We start from the raw sequence: 10629 nt of genomic DNA, 5'->3' as shown, positions 1-10629 counted from the left end.
CGTGTGCCTTGTCCTCCGTCGTTCTCTCGGGTTTACCTATACACGCGCGCCGCGACGCGATGCGACGCGACGCAACGGGTCGCGACGCGGCGCGAGGGGCTCGCCGGCGGCGGCGCAAAAGCCAGCCACTCTCGTCTGCGGATGCACCAGACGCTGGCGGATGTGCTGCCCGCTGCAACGTGGCCGTGACGTGGCACCCACGCGCCTCCGCCGTCGAGGGGGAATCCCGCGAATTTCCTCGCTTACCCGCGGCTCTTTCGCGCACTGCGAAATTTTTCCGGGGCCGAAACTATGCGGGAAACTGAAACGGGGGAAAAGGCGATCCGAAGGCGAGAAGACCCGGCAGAGCGCCGCGTGACCGTAGTCGCGCTCGCGCGCACGAGGGGAGGTCGAAAAAGGGGGCGGGGCCGCGGACTATATCGGCCCGCGAGGGAGGTGCACGGGGAGACGTCGTTTTAGCTCCGGGTGACTCCGACTGCCGCCGCTAGGGGCGCCGCCGCGCGATCAACTGCTACGGTGCTACGGCGACGTGGAGCGAAACCGAGGGTCTCTCGACATTCTAGCTGATTAAACCGTATCCGAGGTGTCGCTGATTGAGGTGAGTACTCGAGCGACATTGCCGCTTAGCGGCCGAGGATCGTAATTCGCGGCTAGCTTTGCAAGCCCGGCTGTCGAGCGTGTTTTAAGTATTTCGAAACCTAACCTAACTTAACCTCAAAAGCGTACAATAGGTAGTACGAGGTCTAGCTGTGTCCAGCGGAAGAGGTAGCTTCTGGTAAACGACGACGTTCTACTAAACTCTACCGGTGATTAGCTAATGTTCCACATATCGGCGAAGTAAACGTCGCATCGTCCAGTTACTAAAAATACACTTAGTAAATGCACTGTGTTGCGCAGCGCAGGCAAATATAACCTAAAAGGAGAAAAACATTCAGTGGAATCTTGACGCTATTAGCAGCGCGAGCTAACTTGGCACTGCCCTCTACTAGATGCAGAATCCATGTTACTAAAATGTTCTTATAAATTATAATCTGACGTTGCTACATTTTCAGACACGCATAATCTGCTTTGAGCGTCATCGCGCAAGTCTTCGTAATTTACGTAATATCAGCGAACGCGATTTTCCAAAACGACACCGTTCAGCTCGCGAAACGTCTATTCTTGTAGATTCCGATGAATTGATAATCGACAAAGAAGTGCGAAGCACACATGCAAAGTATGCAAAGTACCAGGTAATCTGTCACGTCGAAAAACTCACAAAAGCGGCATTAATTTACAAAATCGGTCTATATCTGACGCACTTGTTCGGGAAACATCTTCCAGCAAACAGGCTTCTTAAAAACCTTTGCTCGTCATATCTGAACCATCACCTTCCCCGCTCCATCCCCGAGTCCTTCTCAAACCCCGAAAATTCCCAGGAAAATATTTCCAGAAATAATCCAGCATTCGCGGAGCTGTCTCTTTCTCTGTATCTCTCTCCCTCTTTTTTCTCTCTCTCTCTCTCGACTCCGTTTAGCACGTTTTGGCGGGCACCGGTGGAAGAGCTGGCAATGCCGGCGATACTGGCAACGCTGCGGGGCAAACTGCACTGACGTATCCAACTGGCGTGCAGTCTCCGCCCGTGGGCGGAGCCCGCATGATCTATAGCGTCATAGAACATCCCTGCCGTCGTGGTAGGAACCAAACGGCGACGCCCACGGTGCGGAACGTGCGCGCTGCACCCCCGCCGCCGCCGTCGTTGTAGCCGCCACCACCGGGGGCCGAGGATGTTTATGCTCCTGCCGCCGTGTCTCTATCTAGTCGTGGCCCTGGCGCTGCGCTGTTTCTCTCCTGTCGTCGTCGTCGTCGACGACGACGACGACTACGCCACTACTGGCTACCGTCGGGGTATACGCTCCCGGCTTATCCTCCGCTCCTTCCACTCGGCGCGCGTTCATTACCGCTAAACATTCCTGTCAATTAAAAGTGCACCGACGCCCGATTCACCGGCGGTCGTCTGTCGTTCCGACGAGCCGGGCTCGCCCCGCGCGGATCGGATATTAACGAGGCTGGCCGTGGATTTTCGCTTTTTTCCCTCTTTTTTAATTTTTTTCTTTCTGGCGCGCTTCCTGCTGGATTCCCGAGCAGAAGGGCATAGTCGTACTTATGGGCTTTTCGTTAGCGCGCATGCAGATGTACCTTGGTTTACGATTATGGCGCTGGCTCTCATTTTCGCGGAGACCGTAGAGCGCTCCGAAGGGAGGCTGCGTCCTCCCGCAATGCAACGGTCCTTTTTCGGTGCGCGTATTGGTGAACACGTCGAGAGATATATAATGTGACTATGCCGCTCGTATTGAAACGTAAATGATATAATTTATGAACGATATTGGTTTGTTATTCATGTGACACGTGATGCTAAAAACAGAATATTTCTAAATATGGATATTCCGAGCAGTAAACTCACGGATACTGACTGGATATCCAAACTCGTAGGTATTACCATGGTACCCGGGTATTCAGAAAGGAAGGACTTTTATTTTAATAATATCGTGTGTTGTTCTTTATATAAATATATGCTCTTTGTCAATCTAAAAGTTAATATGAAAGTATTAAGGTAAAAAAGTAACGAAATTGTGTCGCAAACGCTCTATTTGTGTCGGACATTCTTGACAGTTCACTTGACCTAATGTTTGCGACACAACTTGATTACTTCAAGATAAAATACGAGGTCTCCAGACATGCATTTCGTTGCGTTGAAAAATTCTTAATTTTTTTGCTCCTTATCAAGTCTCCGGTATTGACGATATTATTTTAATTCACTTAGTATGTATGACAAACTTCATTCGAGTATAATATTTGTTAGTTTCAATTATTTATTGATTTTATAATTATGATTACCGCTATTTACATGTCACGAATGACAAACTAAAATTACGTATAAAGCCTCGTGTAAGTTTCTTTATACAAACAACATTGTAAAATGCTTGATATGTGTTTCTTATTGAAACATCTACTTTCACCCGTCCCAGTTTTATACATTTTTGCCCATACTTCTTTTTAAAATACAAGATGCTATATTGACTTTAATTTTTCTAATTGAAAGACAAAATCGAAAATAACCTGAACAAAGATTGGTATCTTTTATACACAAAAGCTAGACAAATGAGATATTATAAGAAGTACTTTATTCCGGCAATGGTAACGTTATTTTTGCAGCGGGGTCGAAGAAGTCATACCGTATCAAGCCAATTCGACGTCGGCGACGTTCGCGGCGCGACGTTTACGAGATCGTTTATTAGGCGATGTTCCCATCGGGCGACTTGGCTGCAGACTGAATCCGCCAGCCCCTTCCAGGACCCGCGTCTCGGCTAAGATCCATGCCGTATATGATCATGAAACTTGACCAAATATCGGCGAAGTTCGCGACGCGAGACAAACAAAGCAGTAGCCAGAGATAATAAATATCGAGGCATAAATCGGTCGAATGTAAGAACTTTTACTCGTTCGTTCGCAGGAATTTTCTAACGATGGATCACACAGTTGTTGGATCGGTTAATAAATGGCCGAGCCCCTTGTATAAGCGCGAGTACAATATTGTTGAATATGTTTCGTATACAAATTTACGAAATAGATCGAGTAGAGATCGATAAAGAATTTTTTTATTCTCTTTCAAATTTAATTTTGTTCCAAATTGTTTCGTTTCCAAGTTTAATCCATGTTTGGGTAAATTCCATGTTTAAATATATACCGAAAAAGAAATAGTCTAAATCATAAATGATAGATATTTTCATATATAATAAGAATATTATAATATTCTTAGAAGATTTTTAGTTTTGAATTGAGTGCAAGTAATACTTGCATCGATATAAATTTAATCAAATCAAGACTAAACATTTTCTATGAAGATTATAATATTCCTGCTTATATATGAGAATATCTATCATTTATTTAAGACTAATTTTTTTCCGTGTATTTACATACACGCGGCGATACTCAAATTTTACTGAACACGTCAGATTCAATATTAAATCTCAATATTTGAAACACAAGTCTAAATTTTTATAAAAAAGAAAAAAGGAAGACACACGGGGATGACGTGCACGTATACTTATATAAGCTCGAAATAAATATGATTATCCTCGTCTTGGTAGAAACCGTTTTGCTTCTTAACATGAACGGAAAGAATCGTATGATACCTTAGACATTCTGTATAAATACTGTGGGCATATGTGAATTTCCGTTCCGACACGAACTTGTCGTTACGATGTAAGATTCACTCGTGATACTGCATTCGTATTTGGCTGAAAGAGGTGAAAGGCTAGCCGAGTGTGCCGACAACAACGTCCGCTCGCCGAAGAAAGTACGTATCTCGCAGTCACCTTAGATTCATGAAATAAATTCCTCAATAAATCATTAACTTATATGTTTGACGGCTCTCATAACTTCGCGATAACTTTCCTCTGTGCGGAAGGTTCCGTCCAGGCTAATATTTCTTCCGACGTCTTACCAACGGCAAACTTTACCCGACCAGTGCAACTCGGAGTATTGTACACGGTCACTATGGGTCAAAAAACAATATGACCGCGTTTCCTCAAAGGCAACGACTAATATTGCGATTATACGCGTTTCATTCGTCCTAAAATATCACTATCTCATCGGTGACAAAATTAACACGCTCGCTACTATGATTTATTTGGGGAACTCCCCACAGATCACCTCGTGTTTTTTTTACATAGATTTTTTTTTTACATAAAACAATTTTATAACGCGGACATAGGAAACAAATTTTGCTGTCGCACATGACGCTGGTAGCGAACGTGTTAATTATTGCTAAACAGTAAGAAGTTTCGTGTTTAAAACGATCCGCTAAAATTTTGCGTTACTTTAACATGGAGAATGTGTTGAAAAAATATACAAATATAATGTTAAATAAATATTTACTTTGTCAATCTTGTTCACAAGTGTATTAATTTACAATTATATTTGTGTACTTTTTTAACACAAATTTGTGTGTCTTTTAACACATTCCCCGTGTTAAAATAACGCAAAATTTCAGTGGACGGTTTTTAACACAACATTTTTTACTGGCGCATCAAGAGCACCGTATCAGATACTATATCCGTGAGGAATCTCCGATATCCAATTATCTTCGGCTGTTAATCGACGAAAAGATTCTCCGCGATTATACAACGTAGTTAACACGGCCGACCGAAAAACGGTTTCACGTGTGCGCGTACGACGCGTTAGGCGCGTCCGTGTCTCCCCCCATTGACCACGGGGGTTCCTTTTACGAGCGCCGCCGACATCGGCGGACGTATCTGGAGGCACTAAACTTGTGAATATTTCGAAAGGCGTCCCGTTATGCAACGACAATGTGGGTCAGTGCACAAGTCCGTCGTCTACAGGTTACGTGTGTGCGCCGCACTTTTCACGTGTGTATGTGTGTGTGTGTGTGCGCGTGCATGTGTCTGTTCAGCTAGCCCCCCGCGAGAGCCGAAATAAGCGCAACTCGTAAAATAAAGCACCGCGTGTCCCTTCCCGCAGTTATCCGCAGCGACTGGGCCGATCTTACAATATCGCGCGACGATCCTCTTAGATCTTGAGACCGCGCGCGCGTTGAAATTGCGCGTGGGTGTGCGAGCGTGTCTAACTGTCAATCCGAGCCGTCAGTCTGTCGGACACCTACGGGTGATACCGATAATCCCGATATAACTGGCTGGCGACACCTGGTCGGAGTAACATTCGGTTTTACTATGTAACGACGAGACATACGCTGTCAACCGCTCAATCTCGCACTTTTGTCATTTCTCGCTGAAAATGTACCGGACGCCGGGCGTCTATTGTCTTTTTTTCTTCAAAATGTTATATTATAAGGGGAATATGTAGTATAAAAACTCTTCTGCAAAGATAAATTATTAGAAATTATTTTTTATTATAGAATTTTATCGATTTTTTTCGTTCTATTTTACTCTTTATAATATACCACTTATGGTTATTCCATTCTCGAGAGCCCGCTCAAAAATTATTATTGAATAAAGCCAAAGCAAACGATGATTAATATATTTCGGATATTTCACTACTTTATAGTATCATTATATAATTGAGCTATATTTATATAGTGGTTGTAGTAATAAGGAAGAATTTTATTTCATTATAGAAAAGAGAGGGAATTTCGTCGAAGAAATCTATATTAAAATAATTCTTCTTTGTACAGAAGAATTTTTTATAGTATACAAGGTAGGACAGACCAGGGCTAGTTGGCTAAAGGAGTAAGTTGGCTGACTGATTATTTCTGGTGTTTTCTAACAGAATCGAGTAAGTAGGGATTTCATAACCATCTTTGATATGTTTGGAGTCTCGGATTGTTCGACTCTATAACCTGTTAGAAAACAACAGAAATAATCAATTAGCCAACTTACTCCTTCAGCCAACTAGCCCCGATCCCCCCTATATAAAAATATACAATAATACTACAAGTGGTGAAATATTCGAAACATCTTAATCATCATATTTGCTATGACTTTATTCAATGATCATTTTTGAACGGGTGCTCTCGAGGGAATAGAGCAACCGTTTACGTGAAATAAAACTACACTCTCGCGAGTAAGTTACGATTGTACATTGCCTACAGGATTTATGTCAACGTTATGGCGTTTTTGTATTAAACGCTTTCCCATATGACATTAAACGCGTTCGACAAATCTCCGGTTGATTTAAAAAAAAAAAAAAAAAAAAAAAAAACTGTAACGGAGCGTCGCAATAAGAACCGTCCAACGAATAGCGAACGGCCGTTTTGCGTGGGCGTAGTTGATTGTGTTTGTGTGTACGTATTCATGTCGACGTGCGTAATCGCGCGCATAACGCTATACGGTGAGCGCACGCTTCGCGTGTACACGCTTGAAAATAGATCTACTATCGACATTTCGCTTCTCGCGGCCATAAATTCGGCGGAAAAAATCGCGTATACGAAATAGTTTACAGACGTCGATCGCTGCCGGTTAAATACTCCGCGTTTGTTGCCGAATTGAATTGCATCTGCGCGAGTTACAGGCTTTTACATTTATTTTTTCATCACGCCTCTCTCGCATGCACTTTCCCTCCTCCTATTTTTCTCGTCAAGGATAACCGCGTCGCCGTTCTTCTCGCCGACTGATTCCGCACCGACAAAATACTCCGATAGCGCGGATGATAGGCAAATTTGTTGGAATCGCGTCACCACGGAACAATCTACAGACGGTGCGATAGCGGGCGCGCCCAATTGAACGAGAAGACGGCGAAGAAGGCCGATGGATTTTCTTCCTTTCGAGAGCGACGCATCGTGCAAAGAAAGCGTCGCGGCGATCCTCCTCCCTTCTCCCACCGCCGCCCTCTCCCCTGCGTTCTCCTCTCTTTTTCCCCCGAATTCCTCCTTTTCCCCGAGACCTCCATGAATTATCCCGCACTCGCTCCTCCAGCGACGAAAAGAAAGTCGGTAAGCGAGGAGGGCGAAGAGAATAGAAAGGTTCGTCGGGTTCGTTCGAAAGAGGGGGCGCGAGTGGGATGGGACGAGAGGAGGTCGCATTTCCAACAAAGTAACCTTCGCGTAGTCTCGAAAATAGCTCGAGCGAGCGATCGAGCCGGCGATTAGAATACCTTCGGGTACCGGATGAGAAGATTGACCGGCCGGGGGCGGCCTGTTTGAAAATAATTGCCGCGATGTTTCGACGTGGAGAAGTCGCAGACGAGCCCCCCACGGTCCGCTCGTTCGGTCGTTCGTTACGAATCGCCTTTTTTTAGACCGTTCTTAACGAAGTTCGTCTATTACGTGACTTTTAAGGATATCTCGCGAATAGTTCGGAAACCAAGGCGTTTTGTAACTGCACCGGGAGACGGGGAATGAGTAACAGCTGCAAGTTATATATTCACACAGGAAAGATGCCTTTATCCACTGAGAAAAAAGAAATGTAGTTGAACCAACGACATTTCGCTTAAACGAATGGAATTTGTTCAGCGCGCAACGCTTAGTCCACTGAAACAAGTCATATAATTCCCGTAATGACTTATCAGTTGATTCAACGATCGCGATGTGGTCAGCTACTTTATCACAACGCAACACATATTGTTGCGCCAACGTGTAATTTGTTCAGCGGACGTAACATTTCTTTGAAAGAGGGTGACCGCTGGATTTTACAGATCCAACTACTTTTTTCTCGGTGCCGCGGACATTCGATTACACCGAGAAAAGCGAAACGTAAGTTCAACTTACCAACTTCGAATCTGAGCGAAATGTAAAACGGATTGCTCGCTCGCGGTGGATTCTTTTGTATTTATTCATTGTTCCTTATATCTTATATTTTATCGTATTTCGCCCCCGGACGCCAGCATATTTTTGTCCGCGTGTTAAAAAGTTCCGGTTGCAACGGACTCTACTCGGGCTCGTACGCGATACAATTTTTCATAGTGATGCGAGCGATAATATTGTGAACTTGGCGAGTGTAGCCAAGTACCAGAAACGCGAGGGGACTGCTGGTGCGGATGGAAGACGTTAATTTATCTCTCCACTTTTGCAAGGAACGTTATCGCGCTGTAATTCGTTCACGCACGTCGACATTCTCTTAACGCAATTAATCCTGCTACTTGTGTAAAGAGCGCGCACACACACAAGCGCGCGCGCGCGGACGCGTACACGGGCGCGTTTTCATATCAAAGAGAAATTATTTCGCGCCGCTTAATTATGATATCGAAGTGGCTACTTAAGCGACATATGAGAGCTCATTTGCGCAGTAAAGAAAAGATAAACTTTATTTAATTACTGCTTTATTAATCTTTCTTTCAGCTGGGAACAACCCGCGACAACTGAGAATACTAAACGTAATTCGATACGACAATCGCGCTTTTATGGAACTTAAAAATTGTCTTGGCATACAGTCGGTTTCATGCTCTTTCATACGTCGGTTATCAATTATCAACCGACCTGTTAACTACTAATCAACCATCACACACAGTAAGAAATATTTTATATAATATATCAATAAATTTTGTGTTAAAATCGGTGCTTGTTAAAATTTTCCTGTCAAATTTGTAACATGTTAATTTAACACATTGCTATAAAAGCAGCACAAAAGCTACAAAAACACTGTAACACTGACATATTGTGTTTATATTAACTTAATATATATATTTTATGTTGAATCTTGACATTCGATATAGGTGAAAGTGTTAAAATAACGCATTTTATATTTCAATGTCGATTGATATATTATGAATATTAATTTTGTGTTCATTTTTTACATAATGTTTGTGCTATCTTTCAACATATTCACTTTGTATTAAATTAACACAAAAACTTGTGTGATCCGTTTGGGACATGTGAAATATGTTAAATCTAACACCAAATTTTTTATCGTGCAGTGGTTACTTTTAATTAAGGTAATCTCGCATGTTTCGGAATTAGTTCGATCAATTTCTTGTTATACTGAATCGGCCTTTGTATACCTCGATACATCCTAACGTAATACAAGACAAGGATCGTTCGAATGGTTGAAATAGTTGCCTTGGTGCACCTTCCCCTTTTCACTGTGCCGTTATAAATAAGCGTTACGCGCTCGTTAGACAGAATAAAAGTTTTATGACTCGATCGAGGGGTCGTTCCTGGATTGCGAGGGTGGTCTAGATCGCGTGCTTCATTTTTTTCACAAAGGTCGTGGACAGAGAATCTAACCATTGTTGCTTTGCAATGTTGACTGTAGTCGATAATTGCACGTTTCCCTAGTTTTTAAATAACGTGCGTTATCGTAACGTTAATTGTTGATCTTTGAAGTGATAATTACGGAAAGATAATTGTAATGATGTTTCACAGAAATAGGGAGAAAAGGAGGCAGCTCTCTCAGCGTATTTCCAATTAAATTACGAGATCTTCAATCTAATTATCTACGTTAATCCACTCATTTTCTACGACAGTCTCACCATTCCGATAATTATTTCTCAATCCATCGAGTAACGTCGGATTTGTACTCGTGAGTGATTTACAATCATTCTCGCTGACGTCATTTAGCGGTTCACGGAATAAAATGAGCAAGTTGTTACGGGGACGCGCGCATTTTCGGGATACACGTTTCGCTCGGCTCTTTTCTTTCGGAGCTCCTATGAATAATCGTGCACTTTGCAAGAAAGTTCTGGCCACGCAAGAAGTTTGTTCCGACTCCGCGAAGTTACTGACCGCGTTACATCTTTTTAACTTAAAATCTGGTATCCTTCCGCGGATAACCGTATTAAATCTGTCGGCAAAAGTCGCGGTACGCAGGTCGGTGTGTCGAATGTCCCTAACGTCGGACGTTCTCGAATCCTTTTAAAGGGGCAAACGTCGCCAGTCGTATAAGAGAAAGGAACTCTTTTTACTCAGCTATGTGAAGCAACATCGCCGGATCTCCCACGCGACATAGTTCATCCAGACGAGCGAGATCTCGCACCGATTGGTCAAACTCGAAAACGTTCGGACCGAATTTCGAAGGTCCTTCGGCGTCCGAATAGAAAGGATTCCTCGCGATGGAGACAGCAGGTCAGACGTTGAGTGCTAGCCTGGCATACAGCGCCAGCATTCGTAGAAGGTTCGTTGCAGGGTGCGCGCTGGCTACCGAGGGGTGAAGAGGCAGCGTCGGCGAGGGGGGGGGG

The 10629-nt window shown here is 43.6% G+C and overlaps 1 protein-coding gene across 1 annotated transcript in view; it reads left to right on the top strand.

Moving 5' to 3' along the window:
- Positions 1-485: 485 nt before the first annotated feature.
- The window catches only part of LOC106747428 (zinc finger protein 845), a 51859-nt gene continuing 41715 nt past the window's right edge, over positions 486-10629 (top strand). Inside the window, exon 1 of the mRNA XM_014624926.1 lies at positions 486-598. The gene's annotated coding sequence lies outside the window, so the exon portion shown is untranslated. The remainder of the gene's footprint in view (positions 599-10629) is intronic.

Source organism: Dinoponera quadriceps, unplaced genomic scaffold, assembly GCF_001313825.1.
Source record: "Dinoponera quadriceps isolate SergipeBrazil2010 unplaced genomic scaffold, ASM131382v1 scaffold1750, whole genome shotgun sequence".
Lineage (NCBI taxonomy): Eukaryota > Metazoa > Arthropoda > Insecta > Hymenoptera > Formicidae > Dinoponera > Dinoponera quadriceps.
This window is presented reverse-complemented; position numbering and strand designations above follow the sequence as displayed.